Raw genomic sequence first — 15342 nt, forward strand, 5'->3', positions numbered from 1 at the left:
TTGCTGTTGTTGCTTCTTTTGTTGCTTCTGTTGCTGCTACTGTCATTGCTTCTTTTGTCGCTGTTGTTGCTTCTGCTGTTGTTGCCTCTGTTGCTGTTGTTGCTTCTTTTGTTGCCTCTGTTGCTGTTGTTGCTTCTTTTGTTGCTTCTGTTGCTGCTACTGTCATTGCTTCTTTTGTTGCTGTTGCTGCTGTTGTTGTTGCTTCTGTTGTATGCTTCTGTTTGTTGTTGCTTCTGATGCTGTTGTTGCTTCCGTTTGCTGCTGTAGTTGCTTCTGTTTGTTGTTGCTTCTGATGTTGCTGTTGCTTCTGTTTGTTGTCGTTGCTTTTGTTTGTTGTTGCTTCTGATGCGGCTGTTGCTTCTGTTTGCTGTTGTTGCTTCTGTTTATTGTTGCTTCTGTTTGCTGCTGTTGCTTCTGATGTTGCTGCTCTTATCTTTGATATTTGATCTAATGGACTTTGCTTGTGTTAGTTGCTGCTCCTCTCTTCTTAAAGATGCGTTCATGATGTTGATTTGCACGGTTGAGGAATCGGCACATTCTTGTGATGACGTTGACTTGGGAGTTGCAGCATCTGTCTGTCTCAGTGTTTATTGTTGATTTTCGGTAATGATTTGCTGAGAGAGGCTCGGCCTTAGTTACATCGTCTCTCTGGATTTACAGCCAGGTCACAAAGATATTTGGCTCTTGACCTCGTCCTCCTCCTTCAGGACTGTCGACTCTCTGCTGAAGCTTTTCCTTCTTCTTTACGTCCTTGTTGTCATGAGCTTCACCCGTCTTCTTCACCTCTCAGCTCTTTTCATTCTCTTCCTGCTCTTTGCTCTGCTCTAAAACCAGAAAGTAGCTGCTGCTGCTGCTTTCCTGACTTGTCATGTTGCATTTCTTGAACCCTGCTGTACAACCTCGAACAGAGTTCATGCAGTTTGTTATCGTTCCTGCTGCGCTGAACTCTGTGCATGCTTGCAGAGAAGGACGGGGTCACACTCTGGTTTCTTTCTCTCTTAGGCCATCAGATGTAAAGTATAGTGTGCAGACGGTACACAATGTTTTATAGTGGTGTCTGTCTTTACAATATTTACGGCAAACATCAGACCTCAAGAATGTTTCTCCAAGACGAAGGAGATCGGCTCGGTGAAGTCAGGCCTATTGATGTTTCAGTTGGAATCAATTTATAAAGCATACATGTAACATGCCATTCTGTGAAGCTATAAAATATATTTAATTCAGAGGGTTATTTGCACAGTTTTGCAGCGGCAGAAAAAAGCAGACGTCTTTAATCTGAGCTGTCGTGTGACGTCAGCGCGGCTCTTTGTTAAAAATCAGTGAAATGTTCCCTGCATGTTTGTCTCCTTCAGATTCAGCGCTGCATGTACACACATCGTCCTCGCTGTAGTTAAAGGGGGAAAAAAACCCCAAAAAAAACCTACAGTAAAAAGCAATGGAGCAGTGGCTGTTGTCATAGAGACAACACGCATGTGCAGAGCTTTTTATTCTCAGTACACTAGAGCTTCATTCAAGCGCTCCAGAAAACACACAGCCAGCTATTTTCTGCCTTAAAAAAAGAGAAAGGAAAGTGTTAGGTGGATGCAGGGTCTTATGCTCCATATTGACATGACCCATAAATCTGCAGGTTTTTTTTGTTTAAAGCTCTGACAGTCGTCACCCCCCCCCCCCCCCCCCCCCCCCCCCCCCACCAGGAAATCGTCCACTGTGACTGTAACAAGGGTTTTGTTTTGTTAGAGTGCTGCGTAGGTGTCAAGGACAGCCTTACGCCGTCCCTCTGCTGCAGTCAAGGCTCTGAAAATATTTACTGCACCTCTCACACTGAGCCGAGCCGAGCTCGTTAGCGTCGACTCGTCGGCCACATGGAAGTGTTTGCATTGGAGGATCGGACGAAGAGTTACAGAGCAGAACATGTTTAGTTGTATTTTGATCGTCCTGCATACGACCCGTTTAAACACGCTGGACTTGGATTGACCTTTGGCCCAGACGGAGGTTTAACTAAGATGGGAAACAGCGACCCGGAGGCTGACCCTGAATATGTGGTATTGTGCCGTCCAGCACACTCCTCTAAATCAAAGCAAAGAGAGCAGATATGTTGAAGACAAATCTTTTACACAAACAGGAAGCGTCCAAGAGATTGGGAAGGAAAGCGGTGGGAAGGCCTGTAATGGGCCTCTAAGAGTCACGTTGTTTAGCTCTGGGCTCCCCAAGGTTGCCTTCTTACATCCACACACAGGGAGGGATGGGAAAATACTACATGTGGAGGGGGGAGGGAGGGGGGGGGGCTTGCTACATGTACTTCAGTCTAACCTCTCCCATGAATATTTTGAGCTCTTTATTAGATCTATGGTGGATAAAAGGCAGCACTTCCTCCCAGTCCTGTGAGGACGTTTATCTGTCAGAGGACATTTCAGTGCAACAAACCAGTGAGCAGTCGTCCACATGTCTTTAGCTTTTATCCGTGCAGCCAGAGGAGCATTAGAGACGGTGATCATGGAAGAAGAGGTTAATTTGCCCTGGAGAAAGGAAGTGTGTGGCTCTGGCTGCTTTATGAAAGACGTTTGTCTTTATATGTAAACACTTAGAGACGCAGATTAAAGACATGTAAACACATAAATATACCTCCATGTTTATTATCATCTTTTATCTCGCAGCACTCAGTCAGAGGAGGCTCCTGTTGCTGCTTCGTTTAAGAGTTAAAAGAACATTTTATGTGTTTTTGCGTCTTCTTAAAGAAACATGGATGTGGGACTTTTACTGTACGGGTCCCACAAAGTGTGTGTGTGTGTGTGTTTGTGTGTGTGCTCGTCAGACACACGGTTTCACTCGTACAATGGCATACCAAGAGGTCTGGAACCTGTTCTTATCCCCTGCCAGGCTTTCCTTATGTAAACAGCATGTGAACAGCGTTGAGCTGTCTTTCTCACCCATGACCCTCTCTGTTGTAAAAGAGCAACCACCAGGCAGAGAGACATTAGCAGAGCTGTGTGAAGTCAAGTCGGAAGAGTCAACAATAAGCATCCTTCAAATCCCGCCTGGACTCTGACTCGAGTTTTCAAGAGGGGTACGCCCAGTACTTCAGCTTGGACCCTCTGCGGGGTCGCTGGGACTCGGACCCTTTGCGGGGTCGCAGGGACTTGGACCCTCTGCGGGGTCGCTGGGACTCGGACTCACTGCGGGCTCGCTGGGACTCGGACTCACTGCGGGCTCGCTGGGACTCGGACTCACTGCGGGGTCGCTGGGACTCGGACCCTCTGCAGGGTCGTTGGGACTCAAACCCTCTGCGGGGTCGCTGGGACTCGAACTGATTTAGCGACAGGCTAACATGCATTTTTTTCTCTCCCAACAACCGGTCAACTGGTTTACGAATTTAGCGTACTGTCATCTTATATTTCTGAATTTTATTAGAGCCTGACCAGTTCATTGGCCAGCCAATCATTTTTTTTCCTCCACAATATCTGCTCCAAAAAAAATCCCATATCGGTCACGCCTTATACTCACATGACCACCAGCTATTAAAGAGGTGGGAAGGTTGTAGAATCACTTTCAAAAAGTCAAACGTGTATGTCGGTTTAAAGGAGACGTTTACGATTCCACTTTGCTCTCATTTCCTGCTGTACTCTCCGTACGCTGATAAACTCCATCCTACAGCCTCGCTTTGATTTTCCTGTAATTCTCTGCAGACCTTCCTCCCTTGTGTGTCGTCATGGGCAATGACTCGCTAAGTGGATACATCAACCTTTTAATAACACTGTGTTACCCTAAATGGACTTGAGCTTGTTCATTTCTGCCCTGCAGCTCTCACACCTACACATTCACACACTGATGCTAGAGGCTGCTGTTTATATTTTCTTTTATTTAAAGGTCCCATATTCTTCTTTTTCTGCTTTTAGATGCTCTTCAGCATCTAAGTGCAAAAATTCAATATCCGCAGAAACAAGTCTTCTTCTTCTACCTCCTCCTGTTAGCAGTAGCATTAGCCGCATGTAGCACTCGGTCCCTCGCCCCCCCCCCCCCCCCCTCGTTGGAAATGTGTGTTGTGACATCACAAACCCATGATGTCACTGATCCAAGCTCATTGGCTGGTTATCGCAGACTGACGGTAGCTTTCCTGATATGGTAAAAGGGGCGGGACATATCCTACAACAAAGCCGAACGACTGACCAATCACAAGAGAGCAGACCGGTCGACCAATCAGATTAGACTTGGCACATGTGGGGGAGCCTTTTTCATGGGGGATTCTGAGCTTTAGATGAGAGATGCTTCATGGAGCGACAGTTCATGAAACAGACACTTTTTTCAAACATTAGAGATTGTAAACGTACTTTAATAGACTCATAAAATAGATATATGAACCCCATAAATAATAATAATATAATAATAATATGGGACTTTTACGTTCTTGCTAGTTCTCTTTTATTTCCTTTTGTTTGTTTTGCACCAATACACTAAGTCAGAGTCCTTGTATGTGTAAATGTACTTGACAATAAAACCTGATTCTGTAAAGTCACATGTTGCACAACAAAGCAATATGGGGGTGAGTGTCCTGCCCAAGGACACAACAGACATGCTGCTGCAGGAGCTGGGGATTGAACCCTCGAACATCTCTCCTCGTCATCAGGTCACGTGACCTCAAGTAAACAACAAGGTGAAGAGCTTTTATTCCAGACAGCTTGTGTACATCCCTCCGTCACGGACCGAGCAGAAAAAGGGGGGCAGATCCTCTGTCTTAAGTCAAAGCATCAGATATGAATCTTAATTCTTTTGATGGTGAGGTCAGCGTTACCATTCCATGATGCTTTTTTCCACTGCAGTCCAAGAGTTTCGAACATGCTGTAAAAGTTTTCCCTTCCTTTCCCAGCATTCTGTGCTGAGGTGGCCTCGCTCGGGGAGTTTGTCTTGGCCCCGGTTTGAGGCTCGTGCCGGTTAGCGGGCGGCACCCAGGCTTTGTGATCAGCTGAGGAGGAGGAGGAGCTTATGGAATGGCATTAAAACATGTTTTTTTTTCTATACTCGTAACTGAGATTTGTTGAAAATATATTTTGATGAAACATACATTCAAGGTGAATGGAGTCTCCTCTGGAGGCTGGCTGGGCTCAGGGAGAGGACTTGTGTTTTTTAAGGCAATAACAAAAGAATAGGTCGGGGCGATTCAGTGGGAGATGGTTGTTTCCATCGTTCATGCCTGTACAGACTTTTTCCTCCTCTTTGGAAGTTTTGGTTCAGTTTATTTTCTGCTGCACTGGACTGACTGATCATGATAGAGCTCCTCCCCAGCTCAACGTTGTAATGGTGTAAATTACATTTGGTAGTGATACATTCAAGGGCTGTCATTGGAGAGAAAAAGGTGACTTTGACCTGGAACCGTCTCGTCATTCAACACACAGAAAAACCCGGCTCCTTTAATTCTCCCTGTATGACAGAAGAATCCGTCCAAAACGCTGGCGCATTATTTTTCACCACATTACGTTTAGATCAGAGCTTTGCTAACAGGCTTCAGTCCCCGCCTTTTTTTCCGTTGTTTGGAATCTCCACCAAAAGCCAAACAACCTCAGGCCTGTTTTTAGGGGCATCAGCCTGTTTTTCTGTTACCATTGACGGAGACTAATGATGAGAGGCTTCAGGAATCCAAGAGGAACTTTTTAAACAAGTGGGCCAAAACATACCTAAAAGAGATTAATGACTCGTAACTATTTATTTTTTCTTCCCGTCTTTAATTGATTAGAGGAGATTGATTAGGAAACTGGAATGAGAGAGAGGGAGGGAGGGAGTGGCATGACTCAGAATCTGACCTTGTCCGCCTGTTTGGAGGACTTTCGCCTCCATTCTTGATGCGCCTTATATGCAGTACATGCTTTCCTATCTGGCGCCCAACGTGCCTTTTATTATGACGAGGAACGTTCTCCAACAGATTCAACCTGAGCCCTAACCCTAACCCTTTTTTTAATTATTATTTTTTTTAATCCAATTTAATCGTGCAGCAAAAGAATCTGCTGATTAATCAAATCAAAATAATCCTCATATTAAACCTTGACATGGTTCTGGGCTGGCTTCAGTAAACATGAAATGAATGTGCTCACGTCATCCATTCAATTCACTCAGGCTGCTACATTCAGAAGATTCATGCATTGTATGATTATCAGGGTAAGAAGGGAAAAAAAGCATCTTTTAGGAGCTCTGTGGGTGCTAGCATAATATGTTTGTGTGGTCAGTAAACTCCTGCTGAGAGAGCTGGAGTGGGTAAGAGGAGGAGGAGGAGGAGGAGGAGTACAGCTGGAGGAAATAACACAGCCACGGGGGACCTCATGCCAATCAACATACAGAAAAGTGAGAAACAAGAGGCAGAAAATAAATTTGTACTGATTTCAGGACTGCGTGGGCGGATGTTTTTCCCCCCCGAGAGGAGAGCGTAGTTAATGTGTCCACGATAGCTTGAATCATGTTGTCTCAGAGCGACTGTTTGTGTCTCACGCTGTTCCGTTTGGCCTTCTGTGCTCACTGGCAGTGTAATTCCCACTTCTGTACTTCATTTGTAAATAACAAAATGAAAGTCCTTTTTTAAAATTTTATTTTATTTTTTTTGTTGGGACCAATATCTGCGCTGTTGCTGCCGTTAGCTCAGTTAGCGCCTGACTTGACATTCAGGGTCAAGTTTCGGCACACTCCCGCTCCGTGTCGGAATGAAGGCCAGAGGAGGCGACTCATCATCATCATCATCACGTGTCCACTCCTAATGAAATCCCTTCCTGGGATCTCTGTAAATATTTTCATTGTCCCCCCCCTCGGCCCGCTCACTTCTCTAATTAATCACAGAGGAGTGGAGAGACGTTCAGACAGGAGGAACAGGATGAGCACTCGCACGCCTGTTGGAAACTGTCCACATACACACATATATAAACCCACAGTGCACAGGCTGTGCTCAACATCTTGATATAGTAATATATACATGTCATGTACTCTTTGCAAATATGTGCATTGATGCATTTGTGTCAGAATCAAAATGGCGGCAAATGCTAATGTCATCAGTTCCTTATCGTTAATCATTCTTATCTTTCATGAAATCAAAACAGATGAGTTTTTTACTAAAGGATTGGAGTCAGAAAAGTCCATCCTCTCCGTCTTCTGCCTGCTCCACTTTTCAGAAAATGTGTGCTCAAACAGGCCGTTTGGAGATGTTCCCTTCATGACATCACAAAGGGCAGTAGCCCCTCCCCCAGGTGGGTGACACTCCCACAGCTAGGTGTTTGTTCTGCCCTCTGAGTCTGCCTTCTCACCGTAAACAATAGGACATGGAGCCAGAAAGCAGCGAGTACACCCGAGCCCTACCAGAGAGGGGGCGTGGTCAGACACAGCTCATTTACATATTTAAAGCTACAGACACAGAAACAGCCTGTTGTGTGCAGGGCTGAAATAGAGGGGTTTATAGACATGATCAAATACAGGATCAGAGTGGATTTACAACAACACACTTCACACACATGTTGAAGAGAAGCCATGACACTTATTTAGACTGAAGAGGAGGAGAGCATGTGACCTTTAATTATTTCCTTTACATTAAACAAATAAGCTGCGATTTAAGAGAACATGATGTCGTCTCACTCGTCGCCTCGGCTGATTTAACATGAAATTAAATGTTAATCAGATTATGGTTGACTGTATCTTCTATCACGGAAGTGTGCTGCTGACAGGAAATCAATATTGCTCAATGACATGACAACATCTGAATTCTCGGTAGCAGACTCACCGTCAGCGGTAGCGTTGTGTTTTAGGGTCGAGTGTAGGGACATTTTCCGTAAATGGAGTTGAGACTGTTTTCAGCGAATCAGATAAGAGTGTTTGTCTTCATTTAATGCACTGACTGTTATACCTGAAAAGTCAATATGGTCGTTATTGTGGCGGCTTCCACCGAGCGGTCCTGACGATTGAGTTTCAACAGAGACAATGACCTCATTTAACCTCCCATGTGAACGGTGTCGCTCGGTGTCTGCCTGCCTGCCTCTGTCTGCTTCACTCACAAACACTATGTCTGTCAGGGCATGTTTATTAAAGACATTTAGTTTGGAAGTGAACCAGCACAGGATTTTAAATCTCAAACAGGCGTTTAGATTAAACCGTCTCAGTGGTCTTCATTATCCCGGCACTAAGCTGCTGCTGGGCAAACATAAGGGAAACACTACTCTCTATTATAAGATGTGCTGTTATCTTTAATCAAGATCAATCTGCGGCAAGGGCCTTTGCATAACCTCGACCAATATAACAACATTACACACTGAATCACTGAACTCCAGAGCTCGTATAACAGAAATACCAGGATGTTTATTCGATCATCCAGAATGTTTAAGTTTGAAACTGGTGCATACTGGTCATATTAAACGGCCCCACAATGCACTGCAGCTCTTAGACTGGTCATTCACACAGCTCGCCTGCCAGCCAATGAGCTGCTTAAAGCTGTGTGCTGAAACACAAAGGCCAAGTCAAGACCAAGACATTTAGGGTTCGAGACTGAGTCAAGACCAAGACATTTAGGGTTCGAGACTGAGTCAAGACCAAGACACCTGAAACGTTGCAGCTGTGACCGGGGAAAAGATTCAAATTATGAAGGGATTGAAGTAAATGGGTGGTTTCCTTCCAATCCCAGTAATGAGGTGGAGAAATTCCCAGTTAGTGGTCGTCTTTAGAGGTCTTGATTTAATATCCCAAAGTCCAACCAGTCTGAGACCAGACAAGACAAGTAAAGCTTTTGATTCTGAGACCTTCAAAAAGTGGTCTCAAGGCCGATTTCCAGAACGACAGCACACTCGAATGCAAACATTTGAATATGGAGTAGGTAGTATGTGGTTTCAGACACAGCCACAGACAGTATATGTACGCACAGTGAAACACCTCATCCACCCATGACAGGCCAGGTTCACATGTCAGGCGATGGAAAATGTTGAATCTGTGTATTTTTCCAAACTTTTCCAAATCCTAAAAACCCCCTTCAATCATCCCGGTGATTTGAAGGCATTAGTGGCCGTGGCTGTGATTGATGAAGTTGATTCCACATGGAGCCTCCAGTCGGGTACTTCAACAAGCCAAACCACAGATGGACACCATGTGGGTCTTCTTTACCATAGCATACGGAAACAGCTCATCTTATTCTCCTCGTGTCCAGCCTCTTATATATTTTTATAGAGTGTGAAATGTGTCCGTTTCTCTTCAGCTGAAAGGCTGTAGCCCATGAGTAGCATCTTTATTTCTGCTTAAGGTTTAAACTAGTAACCCATGGAAAGGTGTGAGCGAGGATCACACCTTCAGAGTGGGAGATGTGCTGGTGCTAACGAACACAAATGGGCGCTAAACACGCGTCACAGTTGATAGGTTTCTTTGAAAAACTGTCCATCACGTTTATTTAATCACTCCTGATGGGCTTGGGGATGATGCAGGCAGATATTGGTCTCAGAGCTAGCGCAGTCCAAATCAGGTTAGCTCTTACACTGAATGTGGAGGAGGCCTGCAAATCTGGCCCCTGTTCCATTTCCCCTGGCTGCATTACCCACTTCTAACAAAGTTACGGCACACTTCTCATTTTTCATTGGATTAAAAGGGCCATATAGATTTGGACATGAGACACGGCGGTACATCAATCCCCAAGTGTACCTTCTCCCTGCGGTGAGGTCACCACATGCACTCGCACTTGAGTTTCTCACTTTCTCCTCACGTCAGGTTCACTTTGTCGCTGACACCCCCCCCCACACCCCCCACAACAGATGGTGCTCTCGTTAGCCTTTTGTCCCCGTCGCCTGCTTCATTATGTCCCAGAGAGGAGAACACCGTTAACAATCATCGTTTACAATCATTTGGACACATTAACAGATTTAACGAGAAAGATAATCGTGATAAACATTTGGAGCCTAACTTTGAGTCAAGCTAACGACAGGCTGAGAGCTGAGGCGGGTTTTAAGCCTCCGGACAAACGTTACACGGCGCCCACCTGTCAATCAGCTCAGCTACACGCCTTATTGTGAATAACTCTGATCCTTCGTCCAATCAAAACTGCTGAGTCATCAAAACATCCCCCTGTACAGTGTGTGTGGATGGAGACATGAGCTAATCACACCTGTTTGGTTTTTTGAAGCAGGCTGTAAACATGTTCATGTCTGCTGTAAAAACAGGCTGTTTGAATGGGTGTGTATGTGACTTCCTGTGCTGCTGCAGCCAGCCTCTAGTGGACACTCCAGGAACTGCAAGATTTTGTACTAACGTTTCCTCCTCTCTAGATTGCTTGTGTTGTACCTAATCTCTGATCGCCATCGCTTTATTTGAAGGTGTCTGCTTCATACATTTTAGAATAATGGCGGCGATAAGTGAAAGATCAAGGACAGGTTTTAGTAAATAAAGTAAATAAACATTTTTTTTTTTACATATGAGAAGTAAGCTCTTATTTTTTCATCAACATCATCTGTAGACATTTTCAAGATGGGTAAGGGGAGTTCAACTTCTCAAATCGATGTTCCTTGGTTTCCAACATGGAAACACTGATATATCATTTTGTGTGATGGTCAATTGAGGCGCAAAGGAAAGATCAGTTTAGTCAATATGAGATTAAAAAAAGCGTCTCTGTATCAAACTGGGATCGTCACAAGTCCACCTATCAAAACACCAGAACTCTTATTGGATCCTCTACACCCACACAGACTGGAAACACAGTGTGTAACGTCCTGTCCGGGGTCACTTCCTCCAATGTACATCTGTTTTATATTGTGTACAGAACGAGTTCACTCTCCCAAGGGCAAAATATTTTGAGGGAAACATCAATAGTTGTGTTCTGGAGGCACATCGGCCCATAATGCAGCCAGAAACTTTACATTTTGTTTTCCTGAGACATGTGTTAAACATTCAGCTCCGTGGTATCGTTTGACTCTGTGGGTTAAGGTTCAGGGTGTTGTGAAGAGACGGTTTCTCAGGCTGGTTGTGCAACACGCTTTGAAGAAAGGACGCGTGACGCTCTGTTTGGTTTGCTTGTCATGCTTCTTATAGATCGTTTGAAAACCTGAATGCACAAAAGACATTTATCCAAATCACCGTCATTCATCCTTTTTTATATTGGGCATTCATAATCATATTTTTACACCTGATCAATTTGTAAACGCTTCAGAAAACATGCTGGCCACACCTGAAGTCCACACTGGTATGTTCAAAAATGTAATTATTATTAATGAGCTCCAGCAGCAGAAAGCTGCTCAAACTAGGATCAATGTTGGAGATGCTTTTGAAACATGGAGAGAGGTTAGAACGCAGAAAGCTTTACAGACCCATGCCGAGCTGGCTAAACACTGAAGCTACAGTGTCCACCACATGAAGAGCTGGCTAAACACTGAAGATACAGTGTGTCTACATGCAGAGCTGGCTAAACACTGAAGCTACAGTGTCCACCACATGAAGAGCTGGCTAAACACTGAAGCTACAGTGTCCACCACATGCAGAGCTGGCTAAACACTGAAGCTACAGTGTCCACCACATGCAGAGCTGGCTAAACACTGAAGCTACAGTGTCCACCACATGCAGAGCTGGCTAAACACTGAAGCTACAGTGTCCAGCACATGCAGAGCTGGCTAAACACTGAAGCTACAGTGTCCACCACATGGTTTTTTGTCCTTTTATTATAAGTTTTTTTTTTCTTTTTTTAAACTGGACCCATAGTTTTCACCTGAGTTATTTTTGTTTCCCAGATAAATTCTGTTTTCATGCCATAGATGTAAAAGTTGAACTGATCTGAGGTCATCATACCTGCTCCACCTGAGCATTAGTGATAGTGCACGGTGTATTACAAGTAAAGATAATTTTAAATCATGAGAAGTGAATTTGTTTTGTAGGCTAGCTGTTTTTTTTTTTTAAAGAAAAGGAATACAATAAGGAAAACAAGCAGTCCGAGAGGAATGTCGATGTTGGAAAGGGGATGAAGGAACAGAGAAAAAAAACATATGGGAGGAATTCAGGAGAGAGAGAGAGAGAGAGACAGAGTAATGACCTTACCGAAAGTATTTAAGGAATTAATAAGTCAGAAAGCAAACACTGAAGGAACCTTGAAGAGAGAAGGAAAAAAGGGTTTTAAAATATGACACGTGGAAGCTGATCTCCTCCGTCATCGTCCTGAATGATGAGGTCTTGGTGGAGTTTCGTCAGAGTTGAGCTAAACATTTGAAGCATTAGTTTCAAACCTGTCGCTGCGTATAAACACAGCCATACCTCAAACCATGACGTATAACATTATATAGAGCAGCAGGAGGCCATCTGCTCAGAGCAGGCACAGCACCATAAAGAGGACTTGGCTGACGTCATCTAAAGGGCCTTTTTAAAGTCCCGAACATGAAATGCCTCGCACCCTTTTTCACGAGCTTTTCCTCCATTAAGGACGCTGGTGTGAGCGTAAACAGGCTGCTGTGATGTCACTGCAGAGGAGGTCGTGTCACAGCTGCCTCTGTGTCGCACTCGTCAGTGTCTGCTGATAAGGTTTGTAATTTTCCATATCCTCCATGAGTTTCGTGTGAATTTTTGTGTGTTCATTAAATCTCTGGATTTGAGAGATAAAAATGACGTCGTGTATTTTTTCAAACTGGTGTTTATTGTTGTGTAGAGCAGTGTGTAGGGTTGTTCAGCGCCAGGTTTAACTAAACTGAAGCACTTTCACTTGACCTCCTTCTGCATGAAGAGGCACAGGCCGGCGTCTCACTGCTGCCCCCCGGTGGACGCTTGAATAAACAGCAGTGTGTGAGCCTCTTTTTCATTCTCCTTCTTGCTCTCCGTTTGTCCTCTTCTTATTAAAAGTTATATTTACAGGACATGTTTTTTTCTTTTTATGAGAGGGGAGCTGAAGGGAGACAGGAAGTGTTGGAGGATGTTGAGGGGTGACGTGCAGCAAAGGGCCACGCTTGGATTCGAACCCACGTCCGCCTGTAGCCTCTGTCACATGTTAAAAACAATCCTCCTCTTGTAGTTCTTCTTCTTTATGACTCAACGTTTTCTTCTCCTCCTGACCGTTGGTCATCTCAGCTGCGTTCACTGCTGGAGTGACAAAAACTCCTGAGTCAGTTTTGTCTCATCGACTCTTTAACAGGACACCGACGGTTTATCACACTTGATCCCAAAACAAGTAAATCCACTGAGAGTTGATGTTCGAAGTTGCTCGTAGTTTTATTTAAAAAAAAAAAAAAAGTGTTGCAGCTCGAAAACCTGTAATAAATTAAAAGCCTGTCATTAACGTGCCTGCTGTTCTGAGGCCGATAACCTCGTGGTTATGATCCACGACCCATGTTCCAGAGGCTGCAGTCCTCATAGCAGCGGTGGTCGGTTCAAATCCGGGCCTCAGCCCTTTGCTGCACGCTCTCACCCTCTCTCTCTCTCCTCCCAACACTTCCTGCCTCTCTTCAGCTGTTCTCTCGACACGACGTCCTGCGCTCTGACTTACAGACGTGCACGTCAACACCACTTTAATGTGCAGCAACCGGAGCAGAGGTTTCCATGAGACGATGATTATTCAGACTGAAAACATGAGAGCGTGTTTGTGTGACGATGGGCAGCAGAGCAGGAGATACGAGTTGAAACACCGCCATCTTGTGGATTCTCATCTCCGTTACACATCAGAGATCTCTTCATCCCTTCAGTGGGAGTCTGTTTCCCATCAGTAGCAGTGAAGTTTAACACATGAAGAAGGTTCGATCCCCGGCTCCATGTTGACTCGAACGCTGCTTTTTGAGTTGACTGTTTGTAGATGTGAAAGTGGAGACGCAAACTGCCCGTAAACCAGCGGGGAGGACCACGCCGCTGTCATCGAGGCTGCGTCAAACAGTCCAGACTGTCTGAAGCGTTCAGACTTTTATTTTGAAAGTTTTATTTTTGGGTCTTTACTGGATGTGAGAGCTGAAGAGGGGACGGGGAAGTGTTGGGGGATGACATGTTTGGAAGGGTTGAGGTGGGATTTGAACCATCGGTCGCTACGGCGACGACTACAGTCTCTGTACATGTGACGTGCAGCATGACCGCGAGGCCATCTGCTACCCAAACATTCGGCCTTGTAAGACGTCTGCTGTTATGAAGACTTGAAGTTTCCCAGCAGTGACGCCGTTTATTTCGAGCGTTTTATCCCTCGCTCATGTTTCACGAGTTTTTTCCCGACACATTAAACTCCATTCTACTTTTCTGCTTCATTTCCAGAAGAGAGAAATTACAGTGACAGTTAAATGACCTCCTGCTTATGTGTTGAGTTTGAGGTCGCTCGGCGGTAACAATGGGACCCTAAATCACTGTGAGCGTTCGCAGTTCTGACGATTAGGTTTGACCACACCCCTGGAGTTCCATCGCGGCGTGCAGTTAGCGGCTGAATGTTTGCGAGTCCCGTGGTGAAGAAGTTAGAGACGCTAACACCGTGCCTGCACACCAAGCATATCAGCCAGCTAGCCTCGGGGCGAAGGAAACAAACACGCTGCAGTGCTGGAGTCAGTTTTGCATCCCTAATGTCAGAACAAAACGGTAGCCCCGGCGGTAACGCTCAACGCTTTACTTGTTTATTTATTTCAGTATTTTTTGCCCTCCTTCTTAATCTCCTGTTCCCGAATTAATTACTCAATTAGCATAGCAAATTAGCGAAACAATTATGATGCATGGAAAACTTCCAGCGCCCGCCATCACAGCCGGTCTGGATACATTAAGTGAAGGGAGGAGAGAGAGAGAGAGAGAGAGAGAGAGAGAGCGGGGCGTGCAGCAGGCAGCGTGGCTCTGAAACTAAAGCCAGAGAAGAAGAAGAAGAAGAGAGTTGAAATAAAACACTGTAACAAACAGCGCTGCCACATGAAATGTGATCTCCTCTCCTCAGTGTGAGGCGTCATAAAAATAACTGTGCACATTTATTAGCATTGTATAAAAGTAGCAATGAATTAATTCTTCATGCTTCTTGGAAGGCGGCATGGAGCGCACAAAGGATTAAATGCTAAACCTCCTTTAACCCCAGCACACACACACACACACACACACACACACACACACACACACACACACACACACACACACACACACACACACACACACACACACACACACACACACACACACACACACATCTTGGAGGTCTTCAGGAGATGAAGTTGAGGAGAAGGCCGTCTTGTGTAAGTGTTCATCAGCTTCTTGAGCCTGTTTGTGTGAACTTTCCCGACGCTGGCGTTCCAGGACTCGACCACAGCGGCGAGTAAAAACAGTTCACGTGGCGTCCGTGTAAAATCTACCCACAGTGACGTGCCAGCGCTGCCACCCACTTAGAGAGAGCTCTTCAATTCAAACACATTCCTGCACTTTGGGATTTTCTCAGAC

Source organism: Symphodus melops (genome assembly GCF_947650265.1).
Source record: "Symphodus melops genome assembly, chromosome: 14".
Classification (NCBI taxonomy): Eukaryota; Metazoa; Chordata; class Actinopteri; order Labriformes; family Labridae; genus Symphodus; species Symphodus melops.